Genomic DNA, 23245 nt, shown 5'->3' with positions numbered 1-23245 from the left:
CTTTCTGTCGGCGTGTTTGAAACTTCATCTGCATTCTGTCTTCACCTACCCTGACCTCTGACAGCTCATTTACTCAGAAGCTGCAGTGGGCCACTCAGGCCTTCGAAACCTTCAGTAGGAGCACCGTATGCTGAGCTAATCTAAACTAAAGGAACTGTCGACTCAGAAAGAATCACAAAGAATGCTTATTATTCTGCTCAACTACTCCTTAAAGAAGTCATGACACAGAAATATTCAATGCCTTTTGTGCCCCTCATTGGCCATCTTTTGTGGCAGCAAACGTAAAGATTTGAGCGCTGCATGAGAATAAAACGTGAGTCTCCCCGAGCCAGAAATCCATATCCATTATCGTTGCATGCATGCTTTTCATTTGCAGCATGGTGCAGCTCGAGCCGTATTGATTTGCTTCCCATTTCCCAGGTCTGAACGAGGTGTAAAAGTGTGTTTTCTTGTTTGTTGTTTTTGCATCTGTCACAATCCAGACCACGTTTGGACATCGCTGATCAGTCATGGTAATTATCATCAGCGACACATGAAAATAGGAAAACTCAAACGGAACAAGGATGGACTGTTTTATAGTTATTGAAAGCATTCTGTTCTGCTGTTTTGTTAAGATTTTAACTCAATATCAATAGAAAGATTGTCTAATTAGCTTTGGGATAAAAAACCTCAGAACAGAACAGCGGTTGTGTTGTTCATACCTGAAACATCGATTTAGTCCTCTAATTACACTAAAATGCCTAGAAAAAGTCTGCTTTTATCTGCTATAATAAAACTAGTCTTTACATTAGGAAATACTAAAATATTTATTTAAAAGTGTTTGGATTAACGGGATCTTTTCTCTCTTTATCTACTTGTAAATAGGAACTGATTGAGGTTTTAGTCACCAACTGAACTTGTAAAATCCTGAAAGTAATTGTTTTAAATCTTGTAATGATTTTTGTATATTTTACTGTTAAAATACTTTTTCGTAGACACGGACATTTAAATACATTGTTGTGGCACCTTTTTTGCACTATGCTGCTTCACATGTGGCTAAAGACTGCTTTGAAAATGACATTTTGTAGTGGAATGGCTTCCTAGATAAAATAAAATTAAATTAAATGTAATAAAATTTAATTAATGTCACAAACCTGGACTTTCCCTCCTGTTAACCCAACATTTTGCGCAGCTTTAAATTTAGAGCCTAAAGTATCTAGTCAGTTTTACTTGTTTAACCTTCATTATGTCTAATTTAAAATCAAAGATTCAGCGTATTTGCTTGTTAACCCTCTCAGGCTCAAAATACGTTTGGATAAAAGGACAAACAACTAAGTCCTTCAGGGTTACTTATGAGTTAAAAAATGCTAATGAAATACGTATGTGGAAAAACCAGGTAGGTAGGTTGTAACTGTTGCAAATCTGCAACGCCTGCCTCCAGAGGGTTAAAACCTCCCTAAATTATTTTCATAAATGAACCAGAAGACATATAGAGATTTATAGACCAATAAACACACACTCCTTCTGTTCGGTGAATGGGAATACGTTTTAAAGCACTTTGACACTGATGAAATTCAACATTTTCTCGCCAAGGCGTTAAAGGCATGAGTAACACAGATCAGGCCTGTTTCTTGGCCCGCTTCTTAAAAGACACAACTCTGCCAAAGTCACATTTTCCAGAACCGTTGCTTCCCCTTCAGCCGTACATGACAGATGACTCACTCCTGAGTGTCCTTTGGTGTGCAAGACACGAGAGTCACAACTGTAAAGCAGTCAATTAAATGCACCTCAGAGTGTCGTTCCACATGATTCATCATATTTGCCCCATGATGTGCTAATCAGACAGCAGGAAGGTTTGAATCTACCCAGTCACATCTACTTTTTTAAAAGCTGAGGGGAAAAAAAGAATGATACAAATAAAATTTTTGTTGTTAAAGAAAATTCCTGGAATAGATCACACAACTAGATCAGACTAATTTATTTCGATTTGTTAAATCTTAGCTCTGAAGAGGCAGTGGTGCCCTGAAAGGGTGGCCAGGGGTGGCCATACCCCTTCAATAAATCAGAAACAATGCATCCATCTTCTCCAAGAATTTATCTGAAAGCCTGAAGGGGAACTAGGGATGGGTACTGAATTCGGTACTTTTTAATGTACCGACCGTATTCCATAGTACCGACCGAGCACCGATTCACGTAATTTCAAACGGTGCCTCGTTTCGGTACCCGTCCTTCATAACGAGAACTTGCCAAGACAGCTGCGCATGCGCAAGAGAATTATGTTGTTGCTTGCTGCGAGCCAGTTGTTAACAGAGCAGCATGGTAGAAAGAACGCAGGCTAAAGTTTGGGTCCACTTCACTAAATGTGATGGGTAACTGGGTGATGATGAAACCAGTGACAACGATCTAAGTGTGAGGCATCATTGTTTTAATCTGCTCCAGCAGTTAAATAAACTGTTTAAGATAGCGTTAGCTTGATATGTTAGCTTCCATTGCCACCGTTGTTACCAGCTAATGGTGCATTCGCTTTCTCCACGGAAATTCTAACTTCCCACTAGGAAAAATCAAATGACAAAAGACGGCAAAAGGAATGAAGATACACAGTAAATTTAGTTCACAGTAAAGATATTTGCTTCAGTTTGATTATCAGCTTATAAAACTACAAGGAAGATGTTAAAATACAAACAGTTGAATGTTATTTATCGTGATATTTATCAAATATTGTTATATATTAAGAAAAATATATACTTAATTATAAAAGAGAATTAAAATAATAAACACTCAAAAGTATCGAAAATTGGTACCGTTAAGTACCAGTATCGATTCCTAGGTACCGGGAATTAGTACCGAATCGATTCAAATGTCAAAGGTACCCATCCCTGAGGGGAACTAATAGTCTACCAGACGGAGCTAATGTTTGATTCCATGATTCAAACCGTGCGTTGTTTTCTGACGGACATGTTTCCAGTTTAACATCATAGACATGAGTACGCAGACACCTCAATGGGTGCTGGAGAGCATTACAGCATAGCTGCCATATTGGATGGGTCTCCTCACTCTCCAAAGTCAACGCAGAGTGAGCAACTATGCCGGTTTTTATCCAGCCTGCGGTTACAGTAACCAGCATACTATTGAATAGGGATGAGCGAGTACCCCACTATCTGTATCTGTATCTGTTCAGCCAACTAAATTATCTGTATCTGTACTCGGAATGGGCGTGGCATAACCTGGAAGTGGGCGTGGTTTAACCGGAAGTGATGCAGCACGTCAGCTCTGTCTTGTCAAATGCACCATGTAAATTACGAAAAAGTAACTTTAAATGTTCAACCAAAAAAGAGGCGTAGGAAGTGTGTGTAGGGAGGGGCGGACACTCTATATGACTGGCCAATCACAGAGCGTGAAGACAGTCAGTTATCAAATGAGGATTTTCCTTCAGCACAATTACAGATATTTACGAGGTTTACTCGTTTCATGCTCGTATTCGTCAAAAATGCTTTATGCTCATCCCTACTATTGAAAACAGTTCACGTGGGATTACGATTGACTTTTCTAGTCTACCTGATTGGATTTTACATTTTTTTTTGTTTGCTCATATGTATATTTAATATATCATGCCATACCATGAGTCTGACTTTGCAGAAAAAGCATAGTAAAATGTGTTTTAGATGGGTAAGCACCTTCCTCAGTAGAAATAAATGCACTGGGGATAACTGGAGACCCATCCAAGATGGCTGCCAGCCACTATGGCTGCTCCGATAGGGAGCCTAAATAACGCCTGTTTACTTCCAGACCATAGGTCTCCAGGACAACGAAAAATGAATGCAAGTCAATGGGCCTAATGATGCTATTTTCTAATTCTGCCTGTCATGTGCTATGGATTTCACATATGATGCCCATGAATTTTTAATGACAGATTTTGATACCAAGAAAGCCCTTATTTTTGAATGGGGGGAAATGTTACTTTAGGTTTTGTGCAAAAATAAATCCAGGACTACAAATGCGCATCACCAAAGTGACATAATCGAAAAAGACACAGAGAAAAACAAAGGGAAAATGGTGGTAAATTCAGCAAACTTCAGCTCCTTCCTTCAGGAGGAAAGAATCACCATAAAATCACGCCATCTGCATTAGCCCCATTCCCATCTGTACCGGGTCGGCCCGGGCCGGGTAGCCCCAGTCGGCCCCAGTCTGGCCCGGTTGTTTCCACACATCCTTGTCTTAAGCCCATGTGGGCTGATTCTACCCACCAATCAGAGGCTTGCTCTAATGGAAGGTGTGAATGGGCTGACTCTACCCACCAATCAGAGGCTTGCTCTAATGGAAGGTGTGAATGGGCTGACTCTACCCACCAATCAGAGGCTTGCTCTAATGGAAGGTGTGAATTTCTTGTCAGCAGTGGGTGTGTTGGCCCTGGTCGGCCTGAAGCAGTACCCCTCGGGAAGAGGGCCGAGAATGAGCCTTGGTTGGCCCGGGAAAATTCCAGGCCACCCAGATATGTAAACAACCTACGCTACCCGGCCCGGGCCGACCCGGTACAGGTGGGAATGGGGCTTAAGTAGCAGCTACGCTAGGGGAGTGGAGATTCTGTGGTGACATCATGCAACGTGACAATGTCTGATTTGTAGTCATGCTACTTACAAACTTTTACAAGCTGATAAATCTAAAAGTAAGTGACGTGGTCGAAACACACTTCATTACTTTTTATTTAAATAGAATGGGTGAGACGTTGTGTGTTTCTCAATGCCAAGGAACCTCGCCTTGATGTCTTGGCCCTGCCCTGGTTGCCTAGGAGATACGTCAACAGGAGTTATCAAGACGTGTCCCAATGTTCATGTTCTACCAAGGCATGTGTTCTCCATGTGTTAGCCGTTTAGCTAGCTAAGCAAGGATACACAGGAGGTGTCTTGTAGCCTAGCCTTGGTCAAAAATTTCCCAGAATACAACGCGGTATTTTCAAAAGGATGGCGGATCAGAAGCTACTTCGGGGGCAAATTTCAAGTTTAAAAGTAGGTCAACTAATTTAAAATGATTTTTTTAGATCCAAAGAAGTTATCTGTGGTTGGTTAGTTGCTTATTAGTTGCAGCTTCGGTGGCTAGCGGGAAGTAACTCACTCATATATTTAATTTAACAAAATACACAATTTAAAAAGTAAAAGGCTCGTTATATATTTATATTTTAACTAATACGTATAAAATGTGACGTCATCTCCCGTGTCACGTGACGTTACGTGACCGCCGTGGAAGCCGCGGTCACATGTTGCAAGTCTGTTCAATTTAAACGTTTGACCAACGAAGGACAGTGTCCTCGTAAGCAAGACACCTGGCCTAGCAAGACATCGCCTCGCATGGCCAGGTGCCTTGACATTGAGAAACACCCTTACGCTCTCTATAGGCAGCCCCAGTCTACAGGAAGTATACGTATATATGTCTGTGTTTAACTTCTTGTGTGTTGTGCGTGACAGATATATGAGTAAGTGCTAAGAGACAAGTATTTAGGTTATATTCGTGCTTTTGGTGGGTTTACATGATTAGTAGTCCATCAGCTGCATTCATTGTTATTCTCTGCTTTTACAGTGTTTAATTATTGTCATTTCTTGCTAATGCTATAAGCCCTATGAGGGTTTTAAAAATCTAAAACAATACCATTTGAAACAATAATTGAAATAAATGTATGAACTTTGGTCTTCTTATGAACTGTTTCTGTTTCTCAGATTTGAGGTGCATGCGTTGGATGCATAGATCTATGTTGTTGTTTTTTTATTGAAAAAGATTGAAGGAGCCATGCATAGCTACAGGCTATACTCTCCCAGAGTTGCCACGGGAACCCATCAGGTGTGCCACCCCAACATTTTCACTGGCCCCATCTGGCCACCTCGTGAAATTTTTCTGGAGATACCACTTTGAAATGGGGAAGATTTCCTCTACAGTGGCTGTACATGATGCCCTGATGATGTCTTCCTCTAAGACCGCCTTGCACCGTTTTTCTTCGGTACAGCTCAGACGAGCTCCACATCTCATATGGCATCCTGCCTGGCTTATCCTCTTACAGCCATCCTAGTGAGGCATGAAGGTTTTAATTAGTTAACCGCAGCCGTTGGAATATCACGACGCCTGTCATTAGTCAGTGAGCCAAAGGCTGCAGAAGCTCCAGGAGTTAGTCCTTGAGCTGGGCCGGTGGTCATCCACACTGCATTGCCACTAACTACAGTTGAAAGAGTTTTTCTATGCCCATCTGTTTGTTCGGGAATGCCTGCCTCACAGTCCTTATCTTGTTTGTCTTTGACAAGAAAAAGCTTTTCTTAGCAGTGATTGTTCAGCAGTAAGTACTCGGCTTGTCAGATCCGATCAAAAGCGTTTGATTTGAGCTGCATCGACCCTGATCACAGAGCGGTGGGCGAAGCTGCTCCGTTCAGCAAAAGAGGACACAGCTCTGTTTTCTGCCAAAGCTGCAGCCTCTGGACTCATTCACATGGCTTTTGAATCTGAGTGTGTCGATACACCCATCGCACACAGCTGCACATATACCCCTTTGGCAGGATTCCTGCCTGCCGAATTGATTCTGCCTCTGTTCATATCATTAGCTTGTAGCATGTAATAAATCACATGGCAGCATTTGTTTCAGGCCTCAAACCCGCGGTGTGATATCACTCAGCTCTTCTCATTGTTGCAAGCATTATTCCATCTACAGTTGAATTCAGTGATGATGCAATACTGAGCTGCTTGTAAGTGAGCACAGTATCTTGGCATCTGTTCAAATCATGCTGTTTTGGTGCCACCGAGTGATTTAGCATCACGGCAAAAGAAAGGAGACATGTATGCATGAGATGTGCACACATTTAGAGACTCCTGAAAGCAGCTTTCTGTGTGATCATTTTGCTGTGCGATGTGTCTGAGTTCTCATGGACTTCCAGTAGTTTGTTTTATCATGTTTGTTTTTATTCTATTTAAAGTCTTGAGTTCGCATTTGGAAATGGTTGGCATAAATGTGTGGTTCACTCGTTTAATCAATTTGTTTGCAGTGTTCTCTAGTAGGAATAAATGCCTTGAAAGTCATACTCATGTGTGTGTGAGTGTGTGTGTGTGTGTGTGTGTGTGTGTGTGTGTGTGTGTGTGTGTGTGTGTGTGTGTGTGTGTGTGTGTGTGTGTGTGTGTGTGTGTGTGTGTGTGCGTGTGTTAGATGCACCTGTTTTAGGAAGTTCAAGTCAGCTGTAGTAGAAAGTAAATTCAGACAGCAGGATTTTGAGTCTTATTTCCTGGTATTTGGATATCTCACCTCTGATTGGATAACAGCAACACAACTCTACCACTGACTCTGTTTGCTCTGCAACATTGATGTTTTATTTCAACAAATAACACATGACTGTAGGCGATCAGCTATGTTATGGAGTTGCTAATGCTAACGTTAGCTTCTACTACCCAAGACGTTTTCTGCTGTCTCCTGGACGCTAAACCAACAACAGACTTCCCCGTAGTGAGTCAAAGTGATGAGTGTTAAGTGACAGTATGACATAGATCCGTCAGGCTTTTCTAATCCTAGAGTTTCACAGTCTATTTTCTATCAGAAGCTAAAGCAGGAGATAGGTGTAGGACACTATATTCATGTTCAGCCAACATTAAAAACTCAGAGTGAGTGATTATGATCAGAAATAATCAAAAATAAAGTTTTTTTTAGTGAACCACACCTTTAATACTTCTTTTATCACTAGTTTAAGTGGAACATTTTCTTAGTCATGGTAATGTGTTTATACTCATTTCATTAAAATGTGTACATGAATAATACACACTGCAGCGTGAGTACGAATGATTTTGAGCGTGTGTGTGTGAGAACCAGATTTGTGTTGGGTGACCATGCAGATGGTAAGGACAGGCGCAGTGTTGTTTCTGCCTAAGGCGAATCCTGGAGCAGCCGTCTGAGCCTCATACAGTATGCAAACTGTAAAAAGATGCTAATTAGCTACACATGTAGAGGAAAAACAGTGAGCTGGCATTTTAAAAGCGTTAAAATATTTTTAACACTCTGAAAAAAATGAAAAACAAAACAAAAACAAAAAAAGGACACTGATAGGTTTTATATGACCCAGTTTCAGTGCAGCTTATTTACAGCATCCCAATCATCTTTGGGTACAGAAACATTTATGAAATAATTATGAGCATGACGAGTCTAAGCTCTTTATTTTCTATCTGTATTTTGGAGTTTGTACACTGTAATTAATTCCTGCAGCTGAGAAGCTTAGTGAATTAATGGTAGTGCAATGAAGGTCGACTTGCAGCTCACTGGTCTTATTAAACTATTAATTAAAGTCCAGTGCAGGAAGGCATTAAATGAGTGTGCTGGATGCTCTAACAGGTCACCTTGTCCTTAAAAGCTTTTGACTTTAAATTAATAAAAAGCTGCTGAATTTCTGACAGCACAGAAAAAGAAGGAGTTCCTCGGGTGTCAGAAAGAACCTAAAGAAAACACTTTTTATGTTTTATGCTCTATTCTAATGTGTTAGGAACAGTTCCGGAGGATTTAATAAGGGGCAAAAGGGACACTTTATGGTTCAGACATCAAGCATGGTGAGTAAGATGAAATTGGCTCCTGCAGAACGCAAAATGCCACGAAGGAGAAAAACAAAAAGCTCTAGTGAAGCGGCGTGTCATCTTTCACTCCTCAGCAGGCTGCGTGACACTAGTCGGCAGCTCTCAGCCATGTCTTTAATATATGAAATTCTTCTTCCTCTGCCGCCAACAAACCTGCAAGTGTTTACATTTCTCCACGGTTTCGTTTTCTAATTTCTGTATTTGACAGAAGTTGGATCATTTGGATTCACCAAAATGACCTAATTTAACAGATTCCTCCCACTGGATTTGACACATTTCCCTCAGGGTTGCTGTGCTGGTGTTATTAGTCTGGAGATTGAATCGTACCATGCAATAAATATCATTTTTACATATTAAATCTTGTGCAATTCCCTTCTGCAAATTACCCATCTCATTCAGTCAAAACAGTTGCTGTTTTTTCTCACATCATAACTCGATAACATGAAACCAGTGTTGTGTTCACACTCCTATTATATCTATAATAAGTATGTTCAAAACACTCAACATAAGGTGCGTTTGGACTAAACAGTCACATGAAGTCTTTCCGGTTAAGGACTGTTAGTCCCACTATAGAGCAAAGCCTACACGTTTGCTTTTGCACGCTGTGATTGTGGAACGCTGAGTCGATATTCAGCTGGCCCAACGACCTTCAACAGTAGAGACCCAATGTGTACCAATTTCTCCATTGTTTAAAGGGGAAGCCATTGTTTCCCATTCAAAGGTGCTGTCATGTTGCATTGAAGCCACATTCTGAAATTCCCACCCATTCACCCACACTCAGAAAAATTAAAGCCTCATTAGTCATCATCACACGCTGGTGAAATTACATCTCCACTTCTGATCCATCCCCGTGGGGAGCGGTGAGCTGCAGCAGTGGCTGCGCTTGGGAACTATTTGGTGATTTAACCCCCCAATCCAACCCCTTAAAGCAGAGTGTCAGGGAGGTGTTGGGTCCCAAGCCTTTGGTGTGACCCGACCGAGATTTAAACCGTGATCTCCCGGTCTCAGGGCGGACACTCTACCACCCTAGGCCACTGAGAAGGTTAGTATATAAAGCAGTTCACTGCCAATACATTATGCAAGTTATAATAGGTCTATGGTCTGTAGAACATGTTTGTGAAGTCCTTTGCATTTTTCTCATGTAAAACATTCATTTATTCTTTTTAGTATGTTTCAGAACAAGCATTTCAGGGACCTGCCACTTTAGATCAAACAAACAGATGCTGGCCATGCCCACCAAGTCCCTGATTGGCATCAATGAGGTGAGGAGCTCAGATATCCAGGAGGGGCTCAGAGTAGAGCCACTGCTTCTCTGGCGTCAACAGGTGCTACTTTTCCTTTTTGTGCTTGCAACTTGCAACAGGTCAGTAAGGGACTTTTTGAAACTGATCATTTTATGTAAAGTATTACTAAAACCAAACACTGAAGAAACAAATAACAGATGGATGGATGGTTTATGCTTGTGTTTGGAGAATTGAAACAGGCGTACATGCAGACATGCATGCATGCATGCATACATACATACATACATACATGCATGCATGCATGCATGCATGCATACATACATACATACATACATACATACATACATACATACATACAAACAAGCATGCATGCATACATACATACATACATACATACATACATACAAACAAGCATGCATGCATACATACATACATACATACATACATACATACATACATACATGCATGCATGCATGCATACATACATACATACATACATACATACATACATACATACATACATACATGCATGCATGCATGCATGCATGCACGCACGCAAGCATGCATGCATGCATACATACATACATACATACATGCATGCATGCATGCATGCATGCAAGCAAGCAAGCATGCATGCATGCATACATACATACATACATACATACATACATACATACATACATACATACATACATACATTACGGCCACAAACACCAGGTCTTTCAAGAGGGAGTATGTAGACCCTGCTCCATGACCCTCAGCCATTGGATCATCCCACTCTGCCCAGAGACGTGATTTATGTCTGACAAACGCCCTGTTTGTCAGAAACAGTGGAGATGAAGATCAGCAGAAAATAAGATTGCTTCTGCTGATGAAGTCACAGGGCTGGCTGCATCATTATCACTAACAATGGCTTATCAAACACACACACACACACACACACACACACACACACACACACACACACACACACACACACACACACACACACCATGGCTCTGTTTCATTTGTTGTCTGTAGATTGCATTACATGTCAGCATCGTGATGACAGGGTGGGATCAGAGGCAACAAGGCTGAATTATCAAGATAGAATATTTCCTTCTAAAAAGAATGAAACATGCAGAACAATCTTAACTTCGACACAGCTGATCCACAGGAGGAACATGAAAAAGAATCAAAGACAACTTGCAGCAGGACACTTGGGAACAACTCAGCTTTGAATTTGGTTTAATAAATCCATGATAAACAAATCCTCGTCTTTGTTCATCATTTCTTCCAGGGTGGTGGTCCCCCCTATCTAGCCTCACTCCTGAACAAACATTCCCCATCACGCGCTCTGCGCTCCTCTGACCAAGGCCTGCTCGCTGTCCCTCGGTCTAGGTGTCGTACCCGTGGGGACCGGGCTTTCTCAGTCCTAGCACCGTTACTCTGGAACCAGTTGCCACCCTCAGTTAGGCTGTCCCCTTCTCTGCCAGTCTTTAAGAATCACCTAAAAACACACCTCCTCCACTTGGCGTTTCCAGAACATGTTTGATTTTGGCCCTCTATTATGTTGAATCCATTCCACAGTTTTCATTGGTTCACTCAATCCATCCACTCAATCCAAATGTGTTTCACACATTTGTCCTTTACCAGAATGTTTCATCTATCTTGTAATTTCCATTTTGTATTTTGTAATTTGAATTTTTTTTATTGTTGATTTATTCAATATATTTACATACAACTGTACCATGTTCAGCGCTTTGGGCTTCCTGACAGGGTTGCGGAAGGCGCTTTATAAATAACGCTTTGATTGATTGATTGATTGATTGATTGATTGATTGATTGATTGATTGATTGATTGATTGATTGATTGATTGATTGATTAATAAATGCCATTTCCTTTGTTGGTCACTTTTCTGCACCAAACTGCTAAAGAGAATGATAGCCTTTGTTAAAATGGTTTCTGCTATGAAAAGTTTATTTCAGCTTTATTCACTCGATGATTTACTCGAGTAACAAGTAAACTCAAAGAATTGACTTCTTGTTGCTGCTTGATAAGTGTCTTAAATGTGCACGTGTTTATCAAACAGCACTGGCTATGGAAGCTGTCCTTCCACGGGTTAGTGCAGGAGGAATAATCTCCCATCCTCATCATGAGGTGGGCCTTTCCCCAGCAGAGGTGGACATTTAAACTACGGATATAGATAAAATCCCTAAGGATTAACTCAAAAGGGTAATTGAGAGAGGTTGTTTGTGGCTCAAATCTCAGAACTTTTTGATTGTGCCACTGCTGTTGCCTAATCTCTGTTACTATTCCTAGACTGTAGTGAAAATTCACCACTGATACAATAATGTTCAGAAAGAGCTGTGAAAAAGTATTCTTGCCCTTAAATATTTAGTCTGGTTTAGCTCTTTTGTTATTTTTTGGAAACAACACTGTATTTTAGAACAACAACATTACCAACAGATGGTCTGGGGCTGCTTCGATAATTCAGGACCACTTGCTGTAATTGACGACATTCTGCTCTCTAGTAGAAAATACAGAGTGGCCGTGGTGAGTGTCTTTTTCGTTTTGTCAACTCCGCCCACTGGTTACTCGTATATCGCCGCGTTCGAACACACTGCGGTAATTTTGGGGTATGGAGACGAACAATGCTTCTAATCAATGCAAGTTACACGAGGCAGCTATTTTAAACACGCGCACACATCGTAAAAAAGCAAGTATATTCCAGCACTAAAACCGGCTGTTCATGGTAAAACATAAATATATTTAGAAAACTCCATTGTGGCACTTTTAAAACAAATCTGTAAAGAAGAGTGGGATAAAAATCCTTGATGGGAGACTCATTACCACTTATTGCCTGATTGTTACAACCAGTTATCAGTTTTAGTGTTTACCTTTTCCACATACAGCCAGTTTGGTTTGGATGACTTTTTAGCTTTAAAGTTATAGCAAAGGATATTTTTCTTCGGGGTGGATCATCTGAACCATTGGTCCACTTAACTGTCAAACATTCTGGTGAACCATTCATGCAAGCCCATCGTCGTAAGTCGTCGTACGTTGCTGGGTAGTTTTCATTTTCTGCGCAAAGTGAAGGTTGGGCTCCTCACAGATGCCTATGTTGCCGGTGTTCTGCTCGACAGGTAAGCTAAAGTTCGGCATACTATTTGGAGAAATTAATTTCTGATTACTGCTAGAAGAAGAAGTTAGCTGCAAGGCCGGCAGTTACTTGTAACGACAATAACTGGGCTTTCTTTCTCATGCAAATTTTTTTTCCAAAACGAGGAGCGATTGGTTCTTTCCTGAAATTCAGAAACATCCTCTGCTATACCTAAATGAAATCATCAAAAACTGCCTTTTGTATTAAGTGACATTAACATTTGTTTAAAGGTGTGGTTCACTGAAAAAACAGTTTTAATGATTATTTCCTATTATGATCAGCCACTCAGAGCTTTTAATGCAGGCTGAGCATGAAAATGGTCTTTGACACCTATTTCCTGCATTTGCTTCTGGTAGAAGACAGACAGTGGAAATCTAGGATTTGAAAAGCCTGACAGATCTACATCACATTGTGAATTGGACTTCCCCATATTGACTCATGACGGGGAAGGCTGTTGTTGTTCTAACATCCAGAATCAACAGAGAATGTCTCTTTCAACAGAAGCCAACAGCTAGCATTAGCAACTCAAACACACTGCTGAAGCTCTTCCAGGCTTGTTATTTTGAGAGGTAAAACATCCATATCCCCGAGCAAACAGAGTTAGTGGTAGAGTCATATTGCTTTTATCCAATCGGAGGCAAGATGTCTAAATACCAGGAAATAATGCTGTGTTCCAGTTGTCCTCAGAACTATGAATTTCCGTGCAGGAAATGATGTAATGGGCTCGTTTTGCATTCCAGCTTCCAATTCGGTAAAAATGGACGCCACCGGTGTTGTTAAAGGAACTTACCAAAAGAACTTATAACCTATTATCTGCACCTAAATAATAGTGACACACACACCCTTCGATAGTTGCCACATACAACCAGAAGAACATTACAATTCAAATGTGAACATATAAATGCCAGGAAAAGTTAAAACCATAAACACCGGTCAAATTTGGTGGCATTGTTGAATTTTTCAACAATGTAACTGTTGATAACAACAATAAACAACTACTCTGTGCTGTTAAATAGCTAAAAGAAAGAAAACAGAACACATAAATGAGAAAAAAATAAAGACAACAACTACTTTTTGGTACCACCGGGCGCAGCCATCTTTAAATTTGGGATCTCTGGGTCCTCTGAAACCTATGAGCTCACAACTCAGAATTTCGAGTTAATTGCGTCATTTCTGGGTAAATCTCAGAAAAAACGAGTTCCGACAACAACTGGAACTCACCATAAGACTCCAAATCCTCCTGTTTGAAGCACTGCAGTCATATATATATATATATATATGTAGACACCCCGTGGACTGGCGCTGCCTATAGGAGCTTCTGTAGTGGCTGGCTGCCATCTTGGATGGGTCTCCATTCACTCCCAGAGCATTCATTTCTACTGAGGAAGGTGATTACCCTACAAAAAGTTTATTTTACTATGCTTTTTCACAAAATCAGACCATAGGAAAGGCATGATAGTTAAAATAAAAACATAATTAAGCTAAATAAAATCAAATATAAAATTCCTAGCTAAGGTAAAAAAGTCAATAGTAATCATGTGTGATCTGTTTTCAGTAGAAGGCTGGTTGTTGACACCATAGGCTGCACAAAAACGGGCATAGTTGCTCACTCTGCATTGACTTTTAGAGAGTGAGGAGACCCATGTTACGCTCTCCAGTGGGCGTCAACCTATTTATGTCAATGTGAAGCACAGCTCTGAAGTTGCAGACTGGTCCTGCTGGGTCAAGGGTTTGTGGGCTTTTTGTGCCCTGAGTTCTGCCAGCAAGGCATTCATTCCTACTAGAGACCCCTGCAAATGTAGATTAAATGAGTAATCCACACCTTTAATGATTTGCATTATTGCAACAATGCAAAACAGAAGAAACTTTCAGGAAGAGCAAATTCTTGATGACAGCCCTGGACATAGCTGCTGTCGTATGTGTGTTGTTTTGTTTGTAGCACCGTGGCCGCACGCTGATTTTACCGACACACCCACAGTTTCACCACTCCTGTCGGGTCACATCATCGTCGGGTGGGTGGGGTGACGGTGAGAGTAGACCTCGTCATCATGTGAAATGATCAACTCCGCTGCCTGATCACAGGCTGCACAGAACATGTTTTACATTAAACCATAGATTGACAACTGGCTAAATGAAACACCCCCCACCCCCACCCCCACCCCAAGCTCAACACTGCAAAAGACAAGCCGGGCCGCATTACGCCACAATAATTGTAGGTTAAACTCCTTTTGCTGCAAAAGACAGTCTGAGGCCTAGTCCACACGTAGCCGGGTTTTTTGAAAATGAATATCCGCCCCTCCAAAAACTTGCATCCACACCACAGCGTTTTAAAAACAAACTCTGTCCACACGTACCCGGATAAATACGTTGTTGGACATGCCAGACCTGTAGGCGGCAGTACTTCCCCCGTTCTTAACCTCGTCCTTCGTCTGTGGTCTTCCGCAAGGAGCAGTAATTCCGCTTGCAAAAACAAACAAGCAGAAAGCGCTTGGACAATTGATGGATCGGGTAGTGACAGAGCGCAGCTCCGAAGGCTTCCATGATGTCGGCTAGTGTAAACACAGGTCGCACACGTGATGTCAGCATTTTTTGTCGCGGAAAGTGACGTTGCGGACCTTAAAACTCCGGTTTTGTCTGTCCACACGCAGACACCCAAAACGGAGAAAACGCAGATCTTCACTTTGGCCGGAGTTTTTAAAAAGATCAGTTTTCGTGTGAAAAAACTCAGTTTTCGTGTGGATGACAGGCCAAAACGTAGGAAAATATCTACGTTTTGGCAGATCCCCGGCCACTTGTGGACAGGGCCTGAGACACTTTATATTGTCTTTTCTTTTGTTAAACCTCAGAAAATATCTGAACATAGTCTATACAGAAGAGAAAGGGGGATGCTGTTTACCACTAGTTTCTGTGAGGCAGAACATGGTTTGACAGTGGGGGAGGTAAAGCTCAGGGGCTGGGTTATGGGAGCTTTACTGACTGTAGACTGTGTGTGTGTGTGTGTGTGTGTGTGTGTGTGTGTGTGCGCGTGCGTGCGTGCGTGCGTGCGTGCGTGCATGCGCGTGTGTGTGTGTGTGTGTGTGTGTGTGTGTGTGTGTGTGTGTGTGTGTGTGTGTGTGTGTGTGTGTGTGTGTGTGTGTGTGTGTGTGGTGGGGTGGGGTGTATCATATGCATGTGACTACTGTACGCCTCCAGTAGCATCTCCACTCTGTCTCCTAATCTTTGGCGGGCCTGATGAATGTGAACAAAACAAGTGATTCCACACTGCCAGCTGTCTCTAATACCCTCCTGTTTTATAACACAGCAGTTCTGCCCCTGGGGACCACGAGTGAACACAAATACTCATAATGAGATTATACAGAAAAAAAATCATTAAGAAGAAGGGAAACTTTGAGTCTTCAAAGCATTGTAAACCAAATTGTCTTTACAAGCCTTATAGCTAATTTATTATAAGACAAAAAAAATCTGACCACTTTCTTCAGCAATCGCAAAGCATGAGATCCAACAGAAGCAGCCATTTGCTGTAATTTAACAGGTTTTAAAACAATCTCTAAAGTGACAGTTCAGACTGGAACAATGGCTTCTGTGTCCCTGAAGAGGCACAAAAGCTCTCATTTGAGAAACACAATGGAGGTAGGCATCTAAGTGACTCATTTTGTTGCTGAGAAAAATGTCAGCATCGATGAAGATAACCAAACCGAGGGTCTTTTCTCCTGGAGCATGGCCGCTGTAATTATGTAACAGGAAATTTTAGTTTTTGGTAGTTTTATTGTGCCAGGGACAGGCTTGACTGGGACTACTAAATAATAGGTCCTGATTGAATAATCATAAATTGCTCAATGCTAGTGTTGTATTGGGCTGTGACTGAAAACATGCAAAAGACACTCAAACATCTTTCCAAAATGTTTCAAAAAGGTTCTGAAATTCCTTGTGTGAAACTCTGAGCATCACTAATGCATAACTTGTGGGTTTTTTAAATGTTTTTTTAATAGTCAGATTTGTTTTGAGCTAACTGTATCCATCTCTAACTCGCTCCTCTCTATCCAACATTCGTAAAGCATCTAATTACCAGAATGGCACCAAAGATAATCTTATCAGATATTTGTGCCATGTGTGGTGTGTTATAAACACTTTGGTATGCTCTGAAGCACATCGGGACAGCTCGGATCAGAAATCGGGGGTCTTAAACTTGTTGGGACTTCTTGGTTTAATTTCCGAGGACACACATGCGTGCTTCCTGTTGAATGTGACGTGTAAGCAATCAGCAAGTGAGGCGTGCTGTACACTTCTGTGACGTTTATTTACTCCAATTTCACGTTTGATGTCACAAGTTTTCTGTCTGTCATCATCAAAAACTTTATTTATAAAGCACTTTTCACAGATCATGGGACAAACCAAAGGGCTGTTTGTACATGAAGAAAAAGGAAATTACAACAGCACTGAATGCTGTGAGGGCCAACAGAGAGGTGCATAAAATATAACTAAACAGGGTGCTGAGGAAACACTGTTGCATTAAAGTGAGTCTTCTTCCATATCGACGGGGAACGTACTTGTCTGACCTCAAGCAGAAGGTCATTCCACAGCTTTGGGGTCATGACTGAGAAAGGCCGGACTCCTCCTAGTTGTGCATTTGACACGTGGAACGACTAGTAAGTCTTGCTGTGATGATCTAAGCCCGTGAAAGGATGTATCTGGTAAGTAGGTCAGACAAATACGTTGGAGCACTACTTCATAAAAACAGATACAAGAATCTTAAATCTTTCTCTAAACAAGTGGTCAAAACGGTCCTGATATGTTCCCACATTCTGGGGCCTGTCAGGAATCTATCTGCAGCCCTTTGGACAAGCTGGTGATGGTCTAGTGCAGCCTGACTAACTGATGAGTAAAGGGTGTTGCGGTAGTCTAGGCACAAAGTAATGAAAGCATGGACAAGTATGCAATAAGCACTAGTGGATTGATCCTGGATAGGAGGGGAAGACCCACCCTGTTTATATGACTCTCCAGCTTCACGGCCAGATCAGTGGTCCGATCCTTCTTAAAGGGGGCTAAAAAAACAACGACCTCTGTTTTTCCCTCAGCTGGAAGCCGTCCAGGCTCTAACCTGGAGAATATGTGTGTGGAATAGATTTGTCTGTAATGTGCTGTTTATATGGACACCACACACTGTAGGACCAAAACTCTCATGTTTGGGAATTTGGCCAACAATTTAAAAGTCACGGCGTGTCAACTGGACCTTAGCGTTGAGGTTATAATGTCTTTCAAGAACCTGAGATGGTAAACTTCCCCAAATGGAAAAGTGGATTGTTCCCAGCTCAGAGGTCCTGTTCTGATCTTTCTACGTTTATGCAATATTTTTGTCTCAGTGTAATCACAGTGTCTCAATTATCTCAATTTCTTCACCCTCATTTAAATTCAAATTTGTTCGCCAACATTTCTCAACGTTCCCTTTTGGGAGCCTTCACAAAAGCCTTTTGTCACCAACAGTCTGGGTCCAGTGGGACACAGACTGATCTTTGTTATAAAAATCTCCATGCTCTTAATTTTAAGGCTGTCAAACAACAAACATCTATTTTTTACTTTATCGTTGAAAATCAGTCAGTCTTTTGAGATGTAGAACTAGCTCTTCCTTTCTTTGTCTCTAACATCGTCCATTATTGGCTCTCTGCAATATAAAGAAGCACCCCTTCATTATTTTATAATCCCCGCTTTTCAAACCCAGTTCCACGTTAGTGAGTGGTGGTGGCCTGAACAGTGATTGTTTTTGGCAATCTTCCTGAAACCACCGAAACGAGTCAAGAAAAATTCAACAGATCCAGCAGTTTGTGGGAGTTGAGTGTCTAATTATCTGGTGCTGCTGGTCACTTTGGGCTGCTGTGATGTTCCTCAGGCAAACAACTGCTGTCCCTGAAGGGAGAGGAGCTGCTGATAGCAGAGGGTCTTTGCCAGCAGGAGTCTATGGAGCACCGTTTATTCTAATTCCTCTGCAGGACATTAATGAGCCACAATAGTGGATGTTTTAATGGGCAGCCAGACAGATTTGAAGGGCCCTGTGGAGTGTAATCTAGTCAGATGCTGCAGCAGGGTTGAGTGGCCCAAGGATTCTTCTTAGTTGTCTTTTTTTCTGTCCGTTTTTGTCCCGTTTTTCATTTAGGAAACAAACGTATATCTGGTGCATCTTTTAACCCTTTAGCCATGGTGACACCAAACCATGAATAAAACCAAGCAACATTATTAACCAGAGAGACCAAAGATATTGGAGAAAGTTTGGACTTTTTTAGACTTAAACATTTGTTTTGAACCACAACACTTTTTTTTATCTTTGTTTTCTTGTGTGATGCTCCTTGAATGATTTTATGCACCTTGTTTTACATTTTAGCTATTGAATTACCTTTCATGCCTCTTAACAGCACTTTCACATAATATAGGCCTAGCTATAAATATGATGTGGAGATTAAAAGAAAAACAAAAAAAGTGGTTTCTGCACATTTGTCTAAAAATCATAACCAATTACACGGCTCTGTCCGAAAACCACTTTTTGACCATCTGGTTGTCGGTCTCTGCTGCTGCTACACGTCCATGTTTATTTGGGTCCTCCACTCATTACACGGTCATGCATTTAGCAGCAGAACCCCACTGGTGTGAGTTTCTGAGCGCAATAATATCAGAGAAGGAGAAACAGCTGGCTGCTACCTCTTCAACGGCCTTGGGACGATAGCCGACGGTCATTTAAAATGATTGTTTTCATCGATTTAAATAAGCCCACTTCTAAAGTTGTAAGTTTAAATAGCATTAAACATAAATGCATGCTGATTTATAATTTGAGCCTTGAAATTAAAGATGTCGTGCATTTTAGTAAATGTGTGGTACTGCTGCAGCAAATTTTGTTCTTTGCTACATAAAAAAGCTGTAAAACTGTGCTGCTACTGCTGACCGTCTGTTGCGAGTGTGATAAAAACAGTCTTTTTCCTCTTGTCTTGTGCTTCGCCCTGCTGGTGCTGAGGGTGGACAGCTCCATGTTCGACTCTGCAGGGAGGCTCGGTTACCTTCAAAGAGAAGCTTGCAGCACACGCGGAACACACCTCAAATAGAAATGAAAAATTTTCCTAGCGGAGCAGGGTTATAAAATCCCTCACCTATGAGCTCTCCATGTAGGTTGTCATGCATGCACCCACATGCAGACCTCCGTTTCTAATCCTCCACAACCTCGCCAGGAGCTGTAATATCACGTTCAGTCCAATCTAGAGGCCTTGTCAGGCTTCATATCTGGTAGTATAGATGATCAAATGCCCAGATCACAATGATGCATGTTAAAATCTTCTACCTTATGTTTAAAACATCATATATTGTGTTTAGTAGGTTATATCGATGAGTGAGTTGGCTTCATATTACAGTCCTTATTGTTGCCTTAATAAGCATTTCTGATGCAGAGTAGTGGATGTTTACACTGAACAAAGGGTGCCACTTTGGGATTGTTGTAAATTATTATGTTTCCCCTTGAAGGCGCTCCCTGAAAAGACTCAGTTTGATCAAATAGAGTTAGACAGAATTGGCTAGTTGAACAAAGACAATTTTAATGCTATTTTCCAAAATGTCACAGTGATTCATGCAAATATTTTCATAAACCTTTACCTGACCGTCTGTTTCATGTTTGCTGGGTATTTTGACAGAAATATTTTTGAAATTCCACCAGACTTGACTCCTGGATGGATATTCACGCTTTTAAATACTCAGAGTTCCATGTGAATAAATATGAAAATGCAAATGTGGAGTTTATAAAATTGTTTCATAAGAAACAGTGACATTTTTAAGATTAAAGCTTTTTAAAGATACACTTCAGACTAACCGTTAGCCTATCAGTCCTTTTGGAACCAAACGTTTTGTCTCCATATGGAGGCAGTTCAGAAAGTTGTGTAAAACAGGTACGTTATTCATAAACTTCTCATAGAAACATCCTTTAAAGTGGCTAAAAAATTCCTTTACAGTCGTTTTACCCTGAACTATTGAAGAACCTAAATAATTGAACAGCTTCTAACTGAGCTCATGGACATAACACCTTCTGTTCACTAATTATCCAGTACTCTCCCAGATTAAGTTAGTTACCGTGGGTTAATTTAGCAACAAATGCATTCTTAGTAAAGGATAACAAACGGTGGTTCACAAACAGCATTTTACAATCCTGGCCCTTTAACACTCGGTCAGCGTGGCCGACGAGAGGTGCAACCTTGAACACAGAATGAAATGACAAACCGGCCGACTCGACGAATGAGATCCGGACACTATTTGCTGACGTTGCTGCGCCGAGCTGAAACTAAATATACATATATACACACGGTCAGAGAGTGCAGGGCTCTACAGAAGCATGCTAACACTCATGTGAGAAGCAGCTGGGAACACGCGCCGCGGCACTGCATGTGAACATTGCTGCACAGGCTGAGAAATGATCCCCAGGTGTTGTTGTTAGTAGAAACAACGTGTGAGCAAATGGAATATGCAAGTAACGTGAACTGTTCATTTTGATTGTTGTTCCACCTAAAGTGGAAAAACAGATAACAGCCCTAAATTAAGATATTAATTAGATGGGTTTTTATTTGCTATTTGATCAAAGAAAAGTAAAAACAGAGGGGATAGGTCTACGGTCTGTTGGTTAAAATGGGTTTTTGTGACACACATTTGCTCATTATGTCATGATGGGCGTCAGCATGCCGTGACCAGACCAGGCAGAACTTCTCAGGTCATGCTGATGGGTTTTGACACATGAGAAATAACAGAGGGCAAAGCAAAACGCGTAATTTTCCACAAAAAATAGCCACATTTCCTGCATTTCTTTACAATATTTATAGTATATCATCAAAAATGTCCGCAAAAGCAAAGAATTGGTCAGTATTCTGCTGTTCTGTGTACATCAGGAGTTTGAAATACGTTGAATCAAAGCATTTAAGAGAACTCTAAAGAGGTTTCCTGAGCAGGTGCCATGCTTCTTATTTTTCACCCATTTCCTCCTGTTTTTTGTTGTCCCCTGTGGACACATTGTTATTTTCTGTCTGGTAGGCTGTGTATCGCTCCCCAGCATCAGTAAAATACTCTTCTCTGGAGACTTTGGACTGGTTCTACTCAATTAATCTCTTTAAAAAAATGCTTTATTCTCTCAGCAGGCTTTTTAAATATCCCATCGCATCATTTCCTATATAAATGTGGATAAATGCAGTAAATAAATCCTACATTTGAGTCCAGCTGAGTCTGCTTGTTACTTATAAGTAGAAATCTTTTCTGCCATCTCAGCATCCAAACACTCATCACCAATTCCTTTCATCAGGCTGACAGTTAAAACTCTTCCTCCAGAGCCTGCTCACAGTGCTTCTCTGCAGCCTGCAGCCTGCGTTAAGACACCCCACCACCTCTCTCAGTCCCACTAACTGAGACAGAGAACAGTAACCCTGGGAGAAAGATGGCAATCTCTCGGCTGCTCCTCCAAACCTGATGAGCATGGAAATGGGTTCATCTTTGTCGAGCTTGTTGTGTGCTTCTTTCTCAGCCTGTCAGACACAGTCAGAAACCTGAATAATATGATATGATCTTTACCTCGCTCACAGACTTCGTTGTGATACTGCTATTCCATGCGGCAGAAGGACTTCAATTCATTCTGAAAATCCTGTTTTTGTCTCCGCTGTGTGTCGTCCCCCTCCCCTTCTTCTTTCTTGTCCCTTGGTTAAAGGAGAGGCAGCATTCAAAGCATCCTTTCCTAGGACTTTGCCATGCTAGTAGAAACCCGCCTTCACGGACTGAATGGAGAAAATGAATCAAATCAAAGCAAAGGCAGGACCGGATCTTCCAGGGTCTGTTCTCCTCCGTCTCCTCTCTCCTCTTCCTGTGCTCACACACGCCGGAACACGCGAATGAGGGGGGACGTCAGAGCAGCAGCGATGTATGTGCGTTCCCCCTTTTCTCTTTCGCCTGCTCTCCCTCCCACCCTTCTCCTCTCCACCCCTTGTTGTATCTCAGTGTGTCTCTCCGTCCACCGCTCGGTGGCTCACACAGAAGCAAGCTGCCCTGTCATGATGGCTGAGATGCGTGCAAAGACATCTGTGAATGTGCTTATGTTGGGAGGGGGGCGACCAAAGTAGCTGCTAAGCTGAGACTGAGACCACCCTCCCTTCCTCCTCCTCCGTCGCAGAGATGGGCTTTCTAATGGCATGTACCACTGACGCTCGGAGCAGGGTGGGCTGCAGAACTGGCAAAAGGGAGACAACGGGGACAGGGAAAGTTGCATTTCAGAGAGAATAATAGAACAAGACAAGTCAAAGA

General features: G+C 41.6%; 1 protein-coding gene across 7 annotated transcripts in view; it reads right to left on the bottom strand.

The window, feature by feature from the left end:
* b3gat1a (beta-1,3-glucuronyltransferase 1 (glucuronosyltransferase P) a) overlaps positions 1-22662 on the bottom strand; it is a 131318-nt gene extending 108656 nt beyond the window's left edge. For all 7 annotated transcript variants that reach the window (XM_015952032.3, XM_054742866.2, XM_015952033.3 and 4 more), the window contains exon 1: positions 22523-22662. The gene's annotated coding sequence lies outside the window, so the exon portion shown is untranslated. The remainder of the gene's footprint in view (positions 1-22522) is intronic.
* Positions 22663-23245: the final 583 nt, after the last annotated feature.

Source organism: Nothobranchius furzeri, chromosome 13, assembly GCF_043380555.1.
Source record: "Nothobranchius furzeri strain GRZ-AD chromosome 13, NfurGRZ-RIMD1, whole genome shotgun sequence".
In the NCBI taxonomy this organism is placed as follows: domain Eukaryota; kingdom Metazoa; phylum Chordata; class Actinopteri; order Cyprinodontiformes; family Nothobranchiidae; genus Nothobranchius; species Nothobranchius furzeri.
Note: the sequence above shows the minus strand (reverse complement) of the source record. Positions and strands in the feature narration are given on the sequence as shown.